We start from the raw sequence: 19,858 nt of genomic DNA, 5'->3' as shown, positions 1-19,858 counted from the left end.
GCATATCTGAAAAACTGGCAGGGATCCAGCGCTCATATTTTAGTTATTATTTTTATCGACACCAGTTGTCTTTATTTAATTCTTACTTTCAAGGGAGAGAGAACAGAGACTTAGAGATATTTGTATATTCATTCATACTTATTAAGCTCCTGCCAAGAGCTCGCAGCCCTTCTATCCCCTGGGGATATAACATTAAACTCCTGCCCTCAGGAAGCTCTCCTGGTTGTTGGACACACGATAGACACAAAATCTAAATGGAGTCCCATAGTGTTGCTCAACCTTGATTCTAGCCTTGGCTGCCTTCTCGTCTTGCTTCCTTCCCGTGGGCACCCCTGTACTGACAGAGAATCTTGTGCCATGAAGCCCTATTTGCATGATTTTCACCTGTGACTGCTGGGACTCTCCTGTGGCACTGTTAGAGGATAGAGAGAGAGGAAGAGAAGGAGGAGTCAACTTTAGAGCCCCTGGGAGGGCCTCTGAGGACCCTGAACAAAGGTTTGAAGATGGGGTGGAGGCTTGTGGACCAGAGCTTGCAAGGAGCAGTGCAAAGGCCCTGAGGCAGCCAGCAAATGTTAGAGAAACAGCCTAGAGGCTGGTGTGTTGCAGTGCAGGGAGGTTCCTTGGGTGGAGAAGTGAGCCCTGGTGTTGGAAGCTACAATTTGAACTCAGAATTGATTCCCAGCCCCATGCACCCCTCTTTGTCTGCCTCTCTTGCTCGGTGCCTCCCCAGACTCCCTAGATGACTGAGGTAATTGCAGTGGGGTAGATTCCCGGCTCTGCAGAAGGATCCTGCGTGGGTCAAAGACCGCTACCAGGGAACAGTGAAAAATTCTATTTCCAAAATAAGGATAATGTCTGATCTTCAGAACCAAAACTTTGGCTGTTTCAATAAGTTCATAAATAAGATAAGACAGACTACTTAATTTGTGTTTTTTGTCTTTTTTTTTTTTTTTATCTTGGTTGGAGGTGCTCAGGGCGTACTCCTGGCTCTGCACTCAAGAATCTCTCCTGGAAGTGCTCCGAGGAACTATATGAGATGCCGGGGATCGGACCCGGGTTGGCCACAGGGATGGCAAGCACCTAACTTGCTGTGCTACCTCTCTGGCCCAGAACAGACTGTTTTAAAGCAGTACACCCAAGGACAGGATCGACTCAAAACAAGAGCAAGTGCTTTCCCAATGCCAAAGATGCAGAGCCATTTTCCTGGATTCATCCTGAGTGAGTAGCACCTGAAAAATTCCTCCCCGGGGGTGGGGAAGCGTGAACTCTTTCACATCTTGGACTTGCTGAAGTCGCAGCAAAGACCACGTAAGCAGCATGAGGAGGAGAGGCCCGGGGGGCTCCCCCGAGGTCTGGTCTATCCCAGAGCCCTGGGTGTGGGCCCTTTCCCTCCGGCAGGAAGAGGACTCTATCGGTTTCTACCTCCCCTGCGCTGAGGACATTGCCAGGAAGGATCAAAGAGAACTTCTTGAAAGGCCTGGCTCCCACTCCAGATAATTGCAGGTAAACACACGGTGTCTAGGTTGTAATGGGCCTGTGCGGGCAGAGCCGAAGACAGGAAGCGGCTCCTTTGGGGAGGGCCAGGAGCTCTTCCAGGCCATTACAGCCCATTCCGTTGCCTCTGCCAAGGTGAAATGGTTCCCTCGTGGCTCGTGACTCGGGCATGACCATCCACCATTTCTCGAAGCATTTCTGTTGATGCAAAAAACAAAGCTGACGTTTCAAAGAGAGTGCAGCTCCATGAGGGGGTTGGGGGGATTCCAGGCACCAACAAGGACCCCATGCCTGAGTTTCAACCCTGGTCCTGAGGCTGCCCATCAGTTGTGTGGCCTTGATCAGGCCAGAGAACCGCCCCTGCCCTCAGACATGTCCACTGTGAAATGAGAAGGCGGTTGTCCAGTTCGTGGTCAGCCCTGAACTCTGTGGTATGGAGCAGAAGGAAGGTTTGGGGTCTTTTGTCATGGAGTGACTGGGAGGGTTGTGAGTGTGCTGACATGACAGAGCATTGTGGGTCCAGAAACCCCGCCTGCTGGTTGTCATCAGCAGCCACATGGGATTGGCTGCTGGATTTTTGTACTTGGATTTTTGCACAGCAGCTAAAAACCACATTTAAGGCGAAAGGTCACTTTGGCCTGGAGCTTGAACACCCAAGGGGAGCTATAGACAGGACTGGGTCCCCTCCACCCCTCCACTTGGCCTCTGAATTTCAATCATAACGTCAGGTGATCACTAACACAAGCCACATCAACAAGTCGGTCTCCCAGTTTGTGCCAACAAATCCCTCTCCTTAATTACATGCCTGGAGCACTGCTATTTAAAATTCTGGCAGCCGTGGAGTGGAAAGCAGACTCACAAACAGGTCTTCCAGGCACCGCTCATATTTGTTAGAGTTTGTCCCACTTTCACCCCACAGCCCCCTCCTCCCCTGTTCCTTGTGCCCATGTGTTTGTTGTTCTCAACATCCATCAAGAGATCCGTGCTCGGGCACCAAACAGAGAACTACGCTTCCTTTCAGTGGGGCTTCTTCAGAAGTGCCACACCAGGACCCTGACATGGGACTGGCGGGGGGGTTTTGTGGCTTCTGTGTGGTTTTAATGATTGAGCGTGAAATGAGACGTGCCTTCCTTCTCCCACCAGCTCACTTCCTTTGCCCTTCCGGGTTGATGAGTGGAAGGCAGAGCCGAAGAGACTTCTGCTACCCATCAGAGATGTCACGGGGGCCGGAGTACTCGGCACTGCCACATTCACTCCCACACACCTGCATCTTCAGAGCCCCCTCTCCATATTAATCTCAGGGGAGTTTGCCTTAAAGTGTAACTGCTGAGCAAATGTCACCCCCTCCCCAGGGAGCGAGGATGGCACCATGGGGAGCACCGAGGGGCAGACTCTCCACATCAGATCTCGACAAGACCTGTCCTCTGTCCCCAGGGCGTGACTGACCATTTACGTCCCCCTCTTCTCTGCCCGTGCCATCTCCCAGGCCAGGCTGCCTTCATTTCTGGGTGTCGGGCAGACAGCTGTAGCCGCCTCCCCCGGTTTTCTCTATTGAACTCCAATCAATCCATTCATTCTACAGCCTAAATGAGCTCTTCAAAATTCAGTGCGGATTATGTCACCCCTGATTGAAAATCCTGCATTCTTTCTCCGTAGAATAAAATCCAAACTCTACCATGGCCTTGAAAAACCCCTCTCTGCAAACTCTCCCCCTCTTTCATGCCCCCACTGACATCAGTGGATCTCACCTGAAACAGTTTTGGTCCCCAAAGGACATTTGGTGGAGTCTGGAGACACTTCTGGTTGTCACAGACATGGTGGAGGGTGAGACTAGCATGGCCACAGGACTGCCCACCCCACAAACGTTTCACAGTAGGATATTAGTGGTGCTCAGGAATTAGAAAGGGGGGCTTGACGTCACCTCCTCAGAGAGGGTTTCTTCCCCGTCTGTCTGCCTGCAGCTGGCCCTTGCCCACCTTGCCTTTCCCATCCCCGAGCACACACTGTGATGATGTTTTTGTGGTTAAAACCATTGTGTGCTCTACCAGGTTGGAGAACAAGTAGGTCTCGCTCAGTTTTGTTGCCTTAGTGCTCACCCGTGAGCTGGGGCTCAACAAGTAGATGTGTCTGGAAGGAAGGGGGGGAAGGAAGGAGAGAGGCCAGTAAAGGTGAACTGGCACACACTGCAGCCTGCTTCTCAACTGTCATCATTATGTGCAAATCCCACCAACCGCCCCAATCTGTTTACTCAAGAATGAGCTCAGAAGACCCTCATATATGGGAAGGGTCTGTAGGGTGGTGTGGCTTGAAGATATCTACATTTCATCTGTATTGATTTTGTTTTGAGTACACAAGCCCCCCCCACCCTCCTTTAGGAGGACTGGTCAGTGGTTGGAATCAAACACAATTGTGTGTGGGACAGAGGGTAGGTAAGATAGAGAAGGGACCAGTATGACAATAATAGCTGGGAATTATCAGCTGGACAAGAATTGAGTGTTAAGTGTAGGTTAAAGGAGAGAGGGAAGGGTTGAGGGAGGGAGAGACAGACAGACAGACAGATAGATAGATAGATAGATAGATAGATAGATAGATAGATAGATAGAGAAAAAGAGAGAGAGAGAGAGAGAGAGAGAGAGAGAGAGAGAGAAGCACCTTCCATAGAGGCAGGCTGGGGAAGAGGGGAGGGAACCAAGGGAGACTGGTGCTGGGAAATGTACACTGGTGAAGGGATGGGTATTAGAACCCTGTATGAGTGAAACCTATAATGAACAGCTTTGTAAAGATCTATCTCACAGTGATTTAATAAAACAATTATTCAATAAAACAACAACCCCCACCCCTGCCGGGACAGAGCCAGGTCTATGCCAGTCTTCACAGTGGACATGCTGTAGAATGAATGCCCAGCATTTCCAAGGCACCCAGTGTTTGTGGCCAACTGATGAAGAACCAGAGGAGGGCGTGGAATGCCCAGCCTGGAGCGGGTAGGAGGGTTGAGAGCACTGCAGACCCATTTCTCCCACAGAGAAGCCACTGAGAGAGCAAGCCCGCCCATTTCTGGCTCAGTGCCTCTTCTGGGAAGCCCTCAGGGCACCCGAGGCTGGGGAGGTAGTCAGAGCACATGCATTGCGTGGATTCCATCCCTGACCACCCATGTCTCCCAAGCAGGGTGTGTGGCCCTAGAGGTCCCCAAACTCTGCTGGTGTGGTCCCTGGTGGCCCCAGAGCAGTAACCTCAGACCCTAGCACTGGACCAATTAGCAGAGAATAGCCAGGAGGTATCCCTTGAAAGGAGCACTGCCAATAGCTCCTTCCCCTCTGGAAGAGAACTCTCTAGCAGTGATTTCATAGCGAGCTCCTGAAGGAAAAAACTATTTGCTTTCAAGCACAGTGGGTAGGGCATTTGCCTTGCACGCAGCCAACCCGGGTGCGAATACTCCGTCCCTCTCAGAGAGCCCAGCAAGCTCAGAGAATATCCCGCCTGCACGGCAGAGCCAGGCAAGCTACCCGTGGCGTATTCGATATGCCAAAAACAGTAACAACAACTCTCACAATGGAGATGTTACTAGTGTCTGCTCGAGCAAGTCAATGAGCCACGGGACGACAGTGCTACATGTGTATTTTCTCAACCCCCCAAACTCAGGCTGTTTAACTGCTCTGCCCTCCAGAGGCCCAGCTTCCTCCCTCAAAGGTGACCCTCTCAGCCTGCCCTCTAGACCCCCTGCCCTAATCTCCTCAGCCTTCCCACTCAGGGCTTCCTGAGACCCTTGGGCCTGAGCTGCGGGCTGTGAGGATCTGCTAGTCTCCTCCCTGGGATAAGGCTGACTATGCTGCACTGCAAGACTCCAAAGACTAATCTTATCTCATTAGCAGCATGAAAATGGAAAAAGACTGGACTCTTTCAGTCTAATCTGCTTAGTTCCCAGGCCACGGAAACCTTCTCCAAGGAATATGCTTGGCTTTTGTTAGAAGTTTTTTTTTTTTTTAAAAAAAAGACCCAGTCTACTATTTGGCAATCTACAATTTATCTATTTTAGATTGGGAAAACCCTTTGATTAAATCTGGAGCCTGAAAGTTTGTTCCCAGTAGTCTACAAATATTGCCATTAGGAAATCTCATATCACAAAACTCATTACTGCAAATCCTACTTTTATATATTCTTTTCCCTTCCCTTTCCCCAACACACACACACACACACACACACACACACACTTTGTATTGTAGTTTTGGGGATACACCCAGTGGTGCTCAGGGTTTATTCTGGCTCTGTTCTCAGGAATCACTCCTGGTGGTTCTCAGGGGATCATATGGGATGCTGAGGAGCTGAGGATCAAACCTGGGTCAGCCACATGCAAGGCAAATACCCTACCCGCTGTCCTATCACTTTGGACACAACACACACATTTTGTTTTCAATAGTGCCATCTGGTGGTGACTCAAATCCTTTAGAATTGCATGTAGAACTTACTATCCAAGATCCCCCAAAGAAACTATATCCATTATACACATCTATCTTATGTATTATATGTATCGATATTATTGGAAAATAAAGCATAAATGTTTAACTGATTAAAAAACAGAAACAAACTATTAAGTGTTTAACATAAATAACATTATAATAAAGAATAGTGGCTATTCTTGCCTGGTGTGCTCAGAAGTAATCTCTCTGTGCTCAGGAAATTATATGTGATGCTGGAGATTAAACCTGGGGTAGGTACATGAAAAGCAAATATTTTAACCCCTGCACTATCTCTCCAGTTCATGAAATAACATTTTAATAAAGATAATTTTGCCAAACCCCCAAATATAAAAAGCCTGGTATTATTTTTTTTCTCTATAAATTTTGCTTATCTGGACTTAATAAAAGACAGCTCAAATTTCATATCTGCTTTAGCACTCAATCTTTTTTACATTTTGATTTGATAAAATATATGAAGAAAATATATATAAAAAGATATATAATTGGAAGAGAGAGGAGTATATCCCTCTCTCTCCTTTTTTTTTTTTTTTTGAGGTGGGGGAGCATGTGCAAGATGCAGCTTTCCAAACTTTTCAGCTACTTTTCACTTGGAAGCATGAATTTTATTATTGGCCAAAACAAATGCTGAGATTTTTTCCCCTTGAAGTCACAGTCTAATTGGTTTTTTTTTTTTTTGCTTTTGTGTTCTTTTTTCCCCTTCTCTTAGTTGTTTGATTTGATTTGGGGCTCATGGGTGCTCACATCTTGGTACATGTGGTTGCTCCTGACATTGATCAGGGGACTATGTGGTGCCAGGAGTCACACCTGAGCATCCAGCCTCAAGAGCTTTCTCTCTCTCTCTCTGGCCCACTTTACTCGTTTCTGAAATTATCTGTGTTAAATATGCAGGACTGGAGGATAATGATCAATAATGTTGATGATTATTTTAACAGTGTTCCAGGGGACTGTGTGGAGGGAAAGTAGGGGAGCAGCCAGGCTGGCTCGTCCTCAACCCCTTGGTGCTGTTTCAGAGATAACCCTGAACTTTCATGTCACAGAGGATTTGAAACCCTCACCGTTCTCACACAGAATGTTAAAGAGAGAGACTCATGAGTCGGGATAGGATTAAATTAGAGAGAGAGAGACAGAGACAGAGACAGAGAGACAGAGACAGAGACATATATATGTGTGTACATACATATGTATATATATATATATTTGTTTTATGGGGACACTCATAAGTGAGGCTGACATCCCTGTGAGTGAAAACAGAGGGCAGGATGGTGAAGGGTTCAAGGAGTCCATGCCAGTTTCCTGTCACTGCCCTGACATGCATTAAAGTGCCAGGAGTTGTGTCCGCCATGGCTTGTGGTCATTTTTGTGGATATCAACAGCATGAAAAGTCAAGAAGCAACTTAATACTATTGGAGAAGCAGGTTTGATCTCACCGACCCCAGTGGGGTCTATGAACCAAACCTGGAAAGCCAGTGGGCCGTGGGACAAACTTCCCAATCTGGGTTACAGCAGGTGAGGAAAATATCCTGGTGTGACATTAATATCACCTGTGATCAGTGATGAACTCAAGGAACAACCCCCCCACCCCCGCTCCCATGCCCAGAACCCTTCCCTATGCCCTTCTGTCCAGACACTGCTACCCAGGATCCAGTGTCCTTCTCTGACTCCCCATATACGGGCTCCTTAGAGGCACCTCACCCCAGAGCAGAGCTCAGCAGAAAGCACCCACTCCACCTCCTACCTACGCCAAAATGGATCTTTATTTAATCTGTCCCAGTTAGCACCTAACCTAACCCTGAAAATAAAGAAAAGACTTCAGCAAGAAAGTATGCTGTGAGGGGCCGGAGCGATAGCACAGCGGGTAGGGCGTTTGCCTTGCACGCAGCCGACCCGGGTTCGATCCCCGGCATCCCATATGGTCCCCCAAGCACCGCCAGGAGTAATTCCTGAGTGCAAAGCCAGGAGTAACCCCTGTGCATCGCTAGGTGTGACCCAAAAAGCAAAAAAATAAATAAATAAAAAATAAAAATAAAACACGTTGAAAAAAAAAAGAAAGTATGCTGTGAGGTGATCAATACAAGTAAGTGATTTGGCAGGGGTGAGGGGTAGAAGGGGAATCCCCTTGTCATGAGCTGCTCTAAATGTTTTGAATACCTATGACCATTGCCACCTAGTCATGTGTGTTTAAGACTTACTTAAAAGGCATTTTCAGTTCTCAACGAAACCATTTCCTATCTTTCAGATCTATCTACCTGTGATGATCCTAGTATTCTAATGGCCTTGTTGGTATAATCTTACCTGATTTATAGAGGTAGACATAGTTAGATGTAAATAGGTGTCACAGTAGCACTGTTATCCCCTTGTTCATCAATTTGCTTGAGTAGGCACCAGTAATGTCTCCATTGTAAGACTTGTTACTGTTTTTGGCATATTGAATATGCCATGGGTAGCTTGCCAGGCTCTGCTGTGCGGGGGTGGGGGATACTCTCGGTTGCTTGCCGGGCTCTACAAGAGGGGCAGAGGAATCAAACCCAGGTCAGCCGCATGCAAGGCAAACACCCTACCCGCTGTGCTATCGTATATCTAGTTATAAAGGTATATCTTTATCTAGTAGATCTAATTATCTAGGAGAATAATGTCTGCTGCTTTACCTGATTTTCCCCACAAGATGGTAAACTCCAAAAAAAGAAAGCATAGCAATCACTTTCTCTCTTTCTTTCACTCAGGAATTTTAAAACAAAGCAAATGTGTTTATATAATTTACGGGGATGGTTGGACCACGTCTGGCCATGTTCAAGGATTACTAGTGCTGACTCTAGTAAACTTGGGTCAACTGTGTGCAAGGTCAGCACCTTGATCCATGTACTCTCTGGCCCTGAGCATTTCTTTTCTAAAGTGGACACCTTTAGCCAGGCATGTCTCTGATCACCATAGTAACCATCACATCCTATCTGTCATAGAAAGATGCAATCATATTGGCACTCAGGCTCTGGAAATGGAATTTGCCAACTGCATCCAAGGCCAAAAATGAGGCTCTCAGGAGATTCTCTTGAAGTCTTTACCAGGGGTCAATTATTTTGATCTCTAGGTTGAGTAAGAAGCTAGAAAGCTAGCTAGCAAGAAGCTAGTCAGTGTTTCTTGGTGTTGGAGTGATAGCAAAGCGGGTAGGGTGTTTGCCTTGCATGCGGCTGACCCGGGTTCGATTCCCAGCATCATATGGTACCCTGAGCACCAGGAGTAATTCCTGAGTGCAGAGCCAGGAGTGACCCCTGTGCATCGCCGTGTGTGACCCAAAAAGAAGAAAAGAAGCAGCTAGTCAGTGTTTCTTTGAGTCCATGGAGCTTCACAACCTTCTTCAATGCTTCCCAGTATATTTGGTCTCGCCAAGGAGACGATGAGCCCTAGAGGGCAGAATCTCGTCTGCCTTTCTCCACTTTTCCTTTCTTCTCTTTCTGCTATTCAACTCTAACTTGCCCCTGTGCCCTATCTCCCACCTCTCTTGCCCCCCCAATTAACTAACCCCTGGTCAAATTCAACCACTGACCTAGTCAGTATGACTCTAGGTTGAGAAGCAGAGAGCCTGTTTCTGGGGCAGACAATTTCCCCTCCGGTGGGAGCGCTCAATTTCTCAAAGTTCAAGCCTTGAAGGAAATTATGACTGACTTGGGGGGAGTAGGGGGTGCAGTTTGGGACAAGATGAAAGGCCCTTGAGACCACACTATAAATGGCGTATATTCCTATAAACACTTGCGTACAGCATGGTCACACCTTATAGGACTCTATTTCCTAGAGTTGATGTTTGCCTATGACCCTTCCCTCCTCTCCAGTCTTCAGGGCCTGCTGCGAGATTGCACACAATTGGAAACATAACACCACCACTAACACGCTTAGGACGTAGATGACCTTAGGGCCAGACCATAGCTCAGCCAGGAAGAGCACATGCATCCCTTGTATGAGGTTCTGGGATTCATCCGTGGCACCTAAATAAAAGACCAGCTTGTGCACACGGCCTTCCCCGCTGGGCGGCTGCAGCATAACCAGTGTGAGAGGAGGGGCAGGGCAGGGCAACAGATGCCCACCCTTTGCCACCAGCCTACACTCCTTTGCCAAAACACGTTTCCCAACTTGAGCTGGTCTGACTAGATCCGGTGGGACGGGAGGGCTAAGCCGATTAGCACGGCAGTCCAGGCCTTGAAGGAAGTACATTCCGTAGTCAAGGAGACAGGGCGCGGTGCTCCGGCCCTGCCCAGCTCCCGTCAGAGGGGCGTGTGCGTGAGTGGTACATGTACAAGCATGCTGCATGCTGAGCAGCTGGGCCAGCTCTGCCCTCCGGAACCTCCTCGTGGAACTCAGCGGCCGTGTGTCGGGTCTAGCTTCTGCTTGCGTTCCGCACATGACCCAGCCATGCTCTCTCCCCGGGAGGAAAAGGGGAAGAAAGGGTGATGGGGACCTTTCACTGGACCAAGGTGCTGGCCCTGGCCCCAAACCCATTCTACTGCCCCCCCCCCGGTAGTTTTCTGGAACCATCTTATTGCAGTGTTCAAGGAAGGGGCCAGCCTTGAAGCAGGTGGTCTAAGCCCCTGGGACATTTGAAGAGGAATCTCGTTTCATGAAAATTATTTTGAAGCTATCCCAGTTGCCATGTTTTACTCAATGCAAAAACAACATACATTCACTATGTGTGTATGTGTGTGTGTGTGTGTGTGTGTGTGTGTGTGTGTGTGTGTGTGAGAGAGAGAGAGAGAGAGAGAGAGAGAGAGAGAGAGAGAGAAGTCCTTTCAAAGTAAAAAAATACTTCAAAAAAATTTGGGCCACACCCAGAGATGCTCCTAGCACTGTGCTCAGAGATCACCCCTTCGGTGACCACACGGGGTGGTGTGGATCAAACTGGGATCTGTTGTGTGTAAAGCAAAGGCCCAACCTGCTTACTATCTTTCCAGCTGCCCTCCAATTATATGAGATCATAGTATCACTTCACTTGTATCACTGGTCAACCCGTTGATCTTTGATTTGCTTGAAGCAAAGCAGGGCGCCAGTAACGTCTCCATTCGTCCCTGTCACGTGCTAGTGTAGCACAATGGTATCTGCTCGCTCCAAGAACACGAAGAGCCTCAAACCGTCCAGGGTTTTGATGAAGAAGTGTGACTCGTAGGTGGGCGGCCACGAGGTCTTTTGATGTCCCGTGGAATCCACTCAGTAACAGCTCTAGTCCAGCAGTCATCTCTAAATCACATTACATGTCTGGCCCATCTGATTTTCGACGTCTCGGCAAACAAGACAGCGTCCCTGATTCTTGATCGTCGACGGAGGTCGGAACTCCAGATTCCTTCTCTCACTTGAGTGAAACATGATACTCCTAGCATAGCTCCTTCGGTTCCTCTTTGGGATACCTGAATAGCATTCTCATCCTGTTTTTGTAGGGCCCAGGTCCCTGAGGCGTATGTTAGTGCAGGAAGAACGGTGGAGTCGAAAAGATGCGCCCAGGGCCGGAGTTCTTCGTCCTCTAACAACTTCTTCAATGCTCTTGAGGTGTTCCACGCTGCTCTCTTCCTCCTGCGCAGTTCTGGTGCCAAGTCATTCCTCATGTTGAGTTCTCGACCTAGGTACACATAGCTGCTGCATTTGGAGATGTTCGTTCCGTTTAGAGCAAATGGAACATCAGGGACTAGTTCATTTTTCGTGAGCATTGTCTTGTTGAGGTTCAGCTGCAGTCTGACCTTTCCACACTCAAGGTCAAAGTCGGCCAGTATTTGTGCCGTTTGGCTGTTTGGCATTATCAGAACGATGTCATCAGTGAAGCAGAGGTGGTGTAGTTGCTGACCGTCTATCTTCACTCCCATTCCTTCCCATTCCAGTCATCACACGATGTTCTCGAGGGTGGCACTGAAGAGTTTTGGTGAAATGGTATCACCCTGCCAAACCCCTGTCTTTACATCGATGATCATTTCCTTGTAGAATGGTGAGATCCTGGTGGTAAATCCGTAATACAGCTTTCAGAAGATCCTGATGTACTGAGTTTTAATGCCCCGTTTGGCTAGGGCTTCAATGACCGCTTCTGTCTCAACAGAATCAAAGGCCTTCTTTAAATTGAGGAACGTTAGAGCAGCATCTTGAACTCTAGATCATGGTATCTCTACATAATGAATAACAGCAGTTATCTGCATATAATTAATTGGGTACAACTGATTTTAAAAGTTGTTGTATCCCACTTTTTAACTGACATTTCCCTATTTCCGAATTCTTAAAATAATGTGATTTTGTTGTTGTTGTTGTTGTTGTTGTTGCTGTTTCGGGGTCACACCCGGCAATGCTCAGGAAATGCTTACTCCTAGCTCTGAGCTCAGGGGTTCACTCCTGGAAATCTTGAGGGATCATATGAGGTGCCAGAGATCGAACCCAGGTCAGCTGTGTGAAAGGCAAGCACCATACCTGCTGTCCTATCTCTCCAGCCCTGAATGTGATTTTATTACCTACATAGTATTACATAATGTTGTATCAAATGAGCAGAGATAGAATTCTAGGGTGAGGTATCACAAGTGGTTATTTTCAAAAGTTAAAAATGGAGCCTAGAAGGGAGATAGCTCAAAGAATTAAAGTGAGGCCCTGACAGTGTACACCCCCATCCCCAGGCTGAGAACATCACCAAAATAAGACTCATAGGTGGAGAGAGAGTACAGGGGGCATGCCTGCATGGAGCTGACACTGTTTTGGTCCCCAGTGCACATATGGTTCCGAGCATCACCAGGAGTGATGCTCTGAGCAAAGCCAGGAGGAAGCCCCAAGCACTACCAACTCCAGTGTCATCCGAACATCTGTGTGTTTGTTGATGTGAGAGGGGATCTTTGCATGCCTTTATACCCTGTCCCCTATGTCCCTGAAGCTAAGTCAGGTAACTCGGTCATGACATCTATGAAGCCTCAGTTCAGGTTAACCCCTGCTCATGGCATACTTCCCAAGACTATATTAGCACTGACGATATGATATAGAGCCAATTTCTTTTACTTCAAACTCTCCCAGAAGATCCAAAGGTGTTTTAGAATTTTTTTTTTTTGAGGGGAGGCCACCGCCAGGAGTGATCCCGGAGCAAAGAGGCAGAAGTAGGCCTTAACCACTACCAGCTACATTGTCCAAACATTTGTGTGCTTGTTGATGTGCGAAGGGGGCACATCTGGCAGTGCTCAGGGGTTGTTCCTGACTCTGCACAGCTGTGAGCAGTGAGCAAATGATCTGGGCAGGTAGATTAAGTGCTGCATAGCCCCCTGTGGTCTGACTGGGGTTCTAAGGCTCTTCAGTGAGTTTTTCACCCACCTCCTCACAAATCCATCTCTCCACAACAACTTTTCCCTTCCTATGGAAATTACCTCCCATAACAGCCAGTTACTTGGACGTCTTAAAGTAAAAGAGGCGAAGGGCAAGTTTACACAGCAACAGGCACACCGGAAGTCATTGTTATAAGTTTTATTCAAGTCTGTGTGTGCTCTGGTGGTGAGACCAGGCTGAGATCAGCGTTACACTGTAAATACGATAAGAGGTTTAGCCATTGAACCAAGCCTGCTTGGCATCCCTAGTGAACAAAGTACAGTACCTTGAAAAAAAAAAAAGCCAAAGAAAAGAACCTGATAAATTTCCTCAGGACTTTTCTATTTTTAAATATTTTTTTGACAAGTTACAATAACTTAATCCCAAAGCAAAATGGGAATTCAAGGACACAGGGTGAGGACACAGGGACAAGACACTGGAGCAGGGAAGGCTTAGTGGGGGAACACTAACGGCTAATTACAGAGGAGCAAAAAGAACACACGGGAACGTACACTTTCCCCAGATCCAATGGCTCTAATGGGAGGGGAATCCCATAGAAAGCTCCTTTTGCAAACAAGGTGAAAAAACCCCTTCATCTCCTTTCCTTGATCCTCCTCAAGATGCAAAGACAGACTTAGAATCGATGTGTGATCGTGTGAACATCTGAGTGTGAGAATGGATAAGCCTGTGTGTCTGTGTGTGTGTATGCAGGTGATGGTTAGTGAGGAAAACGAGAGAGGGGAAAGTTGACAAGCTCATCAATTTTCTTTGCTACCCTGGGTACCAAGGACACGTGGCTGGAGAGGACAAAAAGGCAAAGCCAGATTTCAAGTTTCCATGGAGGAGCTACGATAAGGCCTCCACACTCATGAGACAAGGAGGGCTGCAGCAGGGGCAAACAACAGGAACCAGGCCACTGGGGGTGGAATCGGGAGAGAGGCCCCCTAGGGCCTGTGATGGCACAGGAGACCTACAGAGGAGACCTTTGTCCCCTAGGCGGGACAAAGCCCTGAAAAGTTGTGGCAAGGAAACAGCAGAGGAGTCAGCAGCCAGGAGCAGAGAGAAAGCTCACGACTCTGAGCAGCTTACAAGTCAGGAATGACGGCAGATGACCCTTTAGCCACGGGACACTCTTCCTGGTCAAAGAGCGACTTTCAAGTCTTGCAGGACCTATGCGAGGCTGACTTTATCCCAGAGATTCTAAACAGTGGCCTACGATGTGCTCACGAGAGAAATGAGAGGCCACTTGAAAGCCACGCCGACCAGCTATGGGGCTTCCTAGCTGGGGCCTTGGGCTGTTACATCAGCATCGGAGCCTCAGTTTCCACACCCTGAAGTGGGGTGTAGGCCGGGATAAACCCAGGCCTCACTCTGTGATGGAGCCATTGCCAGCAAGGCGTCTGGAACTGGAGGTAGAGCTAAATGAGGAGGGCGACAAGAAGACAGGAGAGACGAGTATGGGGAGGAAAAAGTGAAGATAAGAGAGACAAATATGGGGAGGGGGGAGGACTGGGGAGGGGGCGTGGGGAGAGGGCCGAGGTGAAGGCCTAGCTTCCCCCTAGGGGCACAGCTTTGGGCAAGCAGCTGGGGTCTGACAACCCACCTTCACTTCAGTCCTTGCTGAAAATGAAGGAGCGAAAGAGGACAGGAGTCCCAGAGAGATGAAGACCAAGGGCGGGCTTTCCAGTAAAACCACCTTCTTTCCCCGACACACACTCGCCTCTCAGGGGCTCTGCGGCTGAGGGAGGCTGAGAGGAAGCCACCCCTCACTTACAGGGCCAAACTTAAAAAAAAAAAAATCCCGACACATGGTTCAGAAGGAGAATCTCATCTCGCACAGATGGAGACCCCGGGTTTGCTCCCCGGTGGCTCAAGGAAATAAGACAAATAAAGCAGACCCACTGTCAAGGACTCTCCTAGCGGCTTCGGGGTGGCGAACCCCAAACACTCCTAAGTGAAATGCAAGCAGTTTTGGGGCGCCGGCACCTCCGTCTCCAGGGGCAACCCAGAAGGAAGCAAGAGCCACTTCGCCAGTCCTGCCTGTGTGTCCACACAGCCAGGGGAGCGGAGGGGCAGGCGGGGTAGAGACCTGACGTGACCCGAGGGAGGTGCCCGCCTGGCCACACCAAAAGCACTTTGTCATCAAGACAAAAGCTATTCCACTGCAGACGGTTACAAAAGAGAAAATGAAAAAAAAAAATAGCTGAAGATGAACTCGGTCTCAGACATGTCAGGGTGAGGGAGGGTAGGGTCTGAAGTGTCGATGGCTCCAGGCACGTGGGCAGTGCCAGCCTTCTGAAACCAGGTGGGGGTCTTCAGTCCGGGCAGAGCCAGTGACAGCAGCACCAGCTCCGTCTGCCTGAAGGCAGGCCTGTCACGGGAGGCCCACCCTAGGCGGTCTCTCTCTTTGGAATTGTGTGCCCGGGTCCACCACCGCAGCCATGCCAGGGAGACTGGGCTTGTGGGTGTTTGCAGGGAGGGTGGGTGAGATCATCCAAGCTAGGAGGAGAGATGGCTCAGGTGGGGGGCCATTTCCAGAACTGAAGGGATCGGTGGGCCATGTTCCTGATTTTGTGACCCGTCAGGCCTCCAGGTCCTACCGTTTTCTAGCTGTAAGCTTGAGCCAAAAAAACCAAGACATACGGGGAACCCAACAGGCGGTTAGAACCAGGAAGGACCAGTGCAACTGGCTCGGCTCAAGCAGCAGGCCCCAGGTTCTGACACATGCCTGAGTGATCCGGACCCGTGACGGCAGACGGAGAGGAGGGGTGAGGCGGGAGAGACCAGACACTCAGTCAACAAGCCGAGAAGCTCTCCAGGTCTGGCTCACCAACCGGAAGGCCAGGTCTGGGCCAAGCTCATTAGGCACCTCAGCCTCTTAATTAGCTCGGGTCAGCCGGAACCGCCGGCTCTGCCTTACCTCCCAGCACCTGCGCCCCAATCTCTAAGGTTCAGGAAAAGTGTGTATGTGGCAGGGGGTGGACGGGGAGTTGGGGTGGGAGGCGGCCGGGGCTGCCCCTAAGTATCAGCAGGCTTTCCTTTCGCATCTAGATGTGTGAGCGCCCTAGCGAGGGAAACACTGGATCGAGGCACGTGTGTGGGAATCCTTTCCCGACAAGGACCAGGACTTGACCAGAGCTCACTCCCCAGGCCTGAAGCCAGAGAGAGGGGTGGCCGAACCCGGGGAAATGGCGGCTGTCTCGCTGCTTCCTGCTTTTTTCTCCTGTCTCTGTCTCTCACACACATACACACACGCTTTCTCCACAAGAAGCAACAGAGCAAGGTGACTAATGAGAAGCTCGCCCGGGACGCCAGCCCCATCCACTAGTTTGGGTTTGGGTGGGGTAGCAGGGAGAGTGGTGCTGGGGACTGGACCTGGGGCCTTCAGAGGCAAGGCATGTGTGCTACCACCTGGACCCCCACATTTGACCAACAGGATCCTACCTTTTTCTTTTAATGCTTTTTTGGTCACACCGGGCGATGCTCAGGGCTTACTCCTGACTTCGCACTCAGGAATCACTCCTGGTGGTGCTCGGAGAACCATGTGGGACACTGGGAATTGAACCCGGGTTGGCCACGTGCAAGGCAAATGCCCTACCCACTGTGCTATCGCTCCAGCCCCCAGGATCCTGCCTTTCAAAGTAAAGGGGCTCTGTTGTCTGTGGGGAAAACAGGCTGAGGCTGGGCTGATGTCCAGGGGAAGGGACGTTTGCCACATCACTGCTGCTGGTGGGCTGCTCCACTCACAGGCCCCCGCTGCTCCTGCCACCCATGCACTTACGATCACATGCCCGCAGGCTGACCCCACCGCAGACCCTGGCGTCCATCTCTGGCACGGCCCTTGGTGGAAGCCTGGCCTTCCGGCACAGTAGTGACTGCTTCTGCCCCCCCCCCACCCCGGCCGTCTCTCAGGAGACAACAGGGGCGCCGCTCGCCTGCCAGCGGGGCCCTCACCTGGGCCACAGACCCAGGGTTCATCAGACACGGTAGAGAAAGGCACTGGCTCAGCACCCACATACAGGGGGCCCCTGCAGGGACCCCCCTCCCCGGCACGCTGTCCTCCTTCCCTGCTACTTTGGTAGAGTTGGGCTGGGAGGCCAGGGGGGCTCAGGAGAGAAGAGGGAGGAGACCCCAGGTGGAAGCTGGGGAGCAGGAGTGCAGATGGTTGGGCGTCGGGTCCCTGAGCCCCCGTGGTGCGAGGGACTCCACCCCCAGGATGCTCTGTCCAGCACGGACACGCTGTCCCAAAGGCCAGCACAGGCTTTCCCAGGCAGCCTGCAGCCTTGCAACAGTCCAGACTCCAAGTGAGGACCCCAGGAGCTCAGAACCCCCAGCCTGCAGAGGTTGAGAGATGGGAAGCCACACCCGAGCCTGAGGCAGGGCTGGGTGAGGCTGGGGGCCAGCCTGGGCCTGATCACGCCTCCTCATCAGTCAGGCAAAATCCGCTCCAGGCCATCCTTCTTCCGGAAACCAGAGGAGGAAAGAGGAGGGTGAGACCCCGAGAGGTGCCGGAACCGAGCGGCCCTGGCGGTGTACTCGCTGTGCTGACCTGGTTCTGATCCCCGCTCCTGATGCCCTTGTGAAGGCGGCAGACCAGACGATGCTCATTTTTTACAGGAAGGAAACCTGAGAGGGGCTCAGAGAGCAGCCTGAGGTCAGCCGACAAAAGCAGAACAGGACCAGAGCCAGCGTGTGCAGAACGGAGAGCCAGGCTCACCTGACTCAGCAATCCGTCCCGGCAGCTCTGACATCTCTCTCCACACTTGAATCTCCAAGCATTTCGTTTTCTCTACCTGCCAAGTATATATCAGATGCGGGGGGAGGGGGCGGAAAGGAGATGCAGCTTTGTAAAGGTCAGGAGGCAAGGCCAGCCCTCTCTGAGTTGTCCGAATGTCAGATGAGATCGTCCATCACTACCACCATCACGACTACTCAAGGGTGAGAAGCTGAGAACATCCACTAAAGCCGGCTGGAGCACAGGCTTGATGGGAGGGAGCCCTGCGCGCTCCACCCTGGGATTAACCCCCGAGGCACTCCTGGGACATCCCATCACCCTTGTCCTCCTCTGCATGAAGGAATAAGCACTGGGCTCATCTTGAATGGCTAGTGGTCCAAGCCCCCAAAAGCAAAACAAAGCAAAGACCAAACGAACAGCACGTGAGCTCAAGCCTCTTAGAAATGGCCCACGAAGGGAGGCGGGACGTCTACTCAGGCCCTGGCAGAGTGGCCAACAGCCCAAGGTGGTGAACGGAGGATGCCTGTGTTTAGAATGAATGGAAGGAGCCGAAGACGTGAGGAGGAGGAGGAGGAGTTGGGGGTGTGGACTGTTTCCTGTCACCATCTCCCACAGAGTGAGCACCAGTAAGAGGAAAGAGAAGGCAGAGGAAAGGGGTGGCTGGGCACTGCCACGGCCGGGGGGTGGGGGGTGGGGCTTGATCCCCGCTGCCCAGGGGGCTCGTGAACATGACCACAGACTTAATGAGTCATAGGAAGCAACTGAGATGTCCTCTGATACAGATCCACACCCCCGCCCAGCCTTGGCCCGGTCCGAGACAGAGGTGGCAACCCCTCCATCTTCACGGATGCTCACTCACAGAAGCTTCTCCCCAGCACCCCTGCTTCTAGTGGGCACCAGACTGCCCTCAGCAGACACCCCGTCACCCTTGTCCTTCTCTGCAAGACTGAGGAAGCGGGTTCATCCTTAATGGCCAGTGCCCACCATTCTGTTTACACTCCACCTGTGGCAAGAACTCTTCCAACAAAAGACAGTTCCTCGTGGACTAAATGACAAGAAGTAGAGACTGAGCGCGGGGGTGGGGGGCGAGGGAGAGGGTGGATATCTCGGTCTCATACCCCAAGGCCTGCATGGCTCGGATGAGGCTGTGAGTTGCCCCCCCTGCCCCACCCACCCACCTGAGGACTGCTGAGATGTGCCTGCTGGGGACTGGGGCCATAGCGGGTCTGGGGACAGGAATGCCGGTGGCCCTGTCCAGTTCCAGACTGCTTGGAACTACTGACAGAATCCACATGTTTCTTTCCAGGCACGGAGCGGGGGCAGGGGAACAAAAACTCTGATATGCTGTTTTGTCTGAACAAAGAGAAGGAGAGAGATGAGGTGCGATCACAGAAACGGTTGGCCCTGGGGGCCCGGACGACCTCCTTCGGGGTGGGCACTTGGGGGACCACAGTGCTTGGGGGCTCGTCAAGCAAGGAGCACTTGGAAACCAGGGTCACTCTTCCTCGTCATCTTGTGGGGAGGCGGGTGCACAGGGAGAGCAGTGACGTGTGCATTCCCTCACCCCCTCCTCCAGGCAGCACGCCTGGGGAGCTGCAGGCCGAGCTCCCACTCAACAGGCCACAATGAAAGAGAGCAGAGCAGCAGCAGAGAGCGCAAGGGGGGTGGGGTGGGGTGGGGAATGACCTGGCTCGGGGATTCGACTCCCCCTCAAGCTGCTGTCCCCAAAAGACCAGGGTGCCCTCTGGACACAGGAGGGAACTCCTGACACAGCTGGACATTTCAGTTAAGGAAACACTTTCCAACGGTCAGGGCTAGCCTGGTGGTGTGGCAGAGGGCAGAGGGGGGTCTTTCCTGCCCA

This window comes from Sorex araneus, chromosome 3 (assembly GCF_027595985.1).
Source record: "Sorex araneus isolate mSorAra2 chromosome 3, mSorAra2.pri, whole genome shotgun sequence".
Classification (NCBI taxonomy): Eukaryota; Metazoa; Chordata; class Mammalia; order Eulipotyphla; family Soricidae; genus Sorex; species Sorex araneus.
This window is presented reverse-complemented; position numbering follows the sequence as displayed.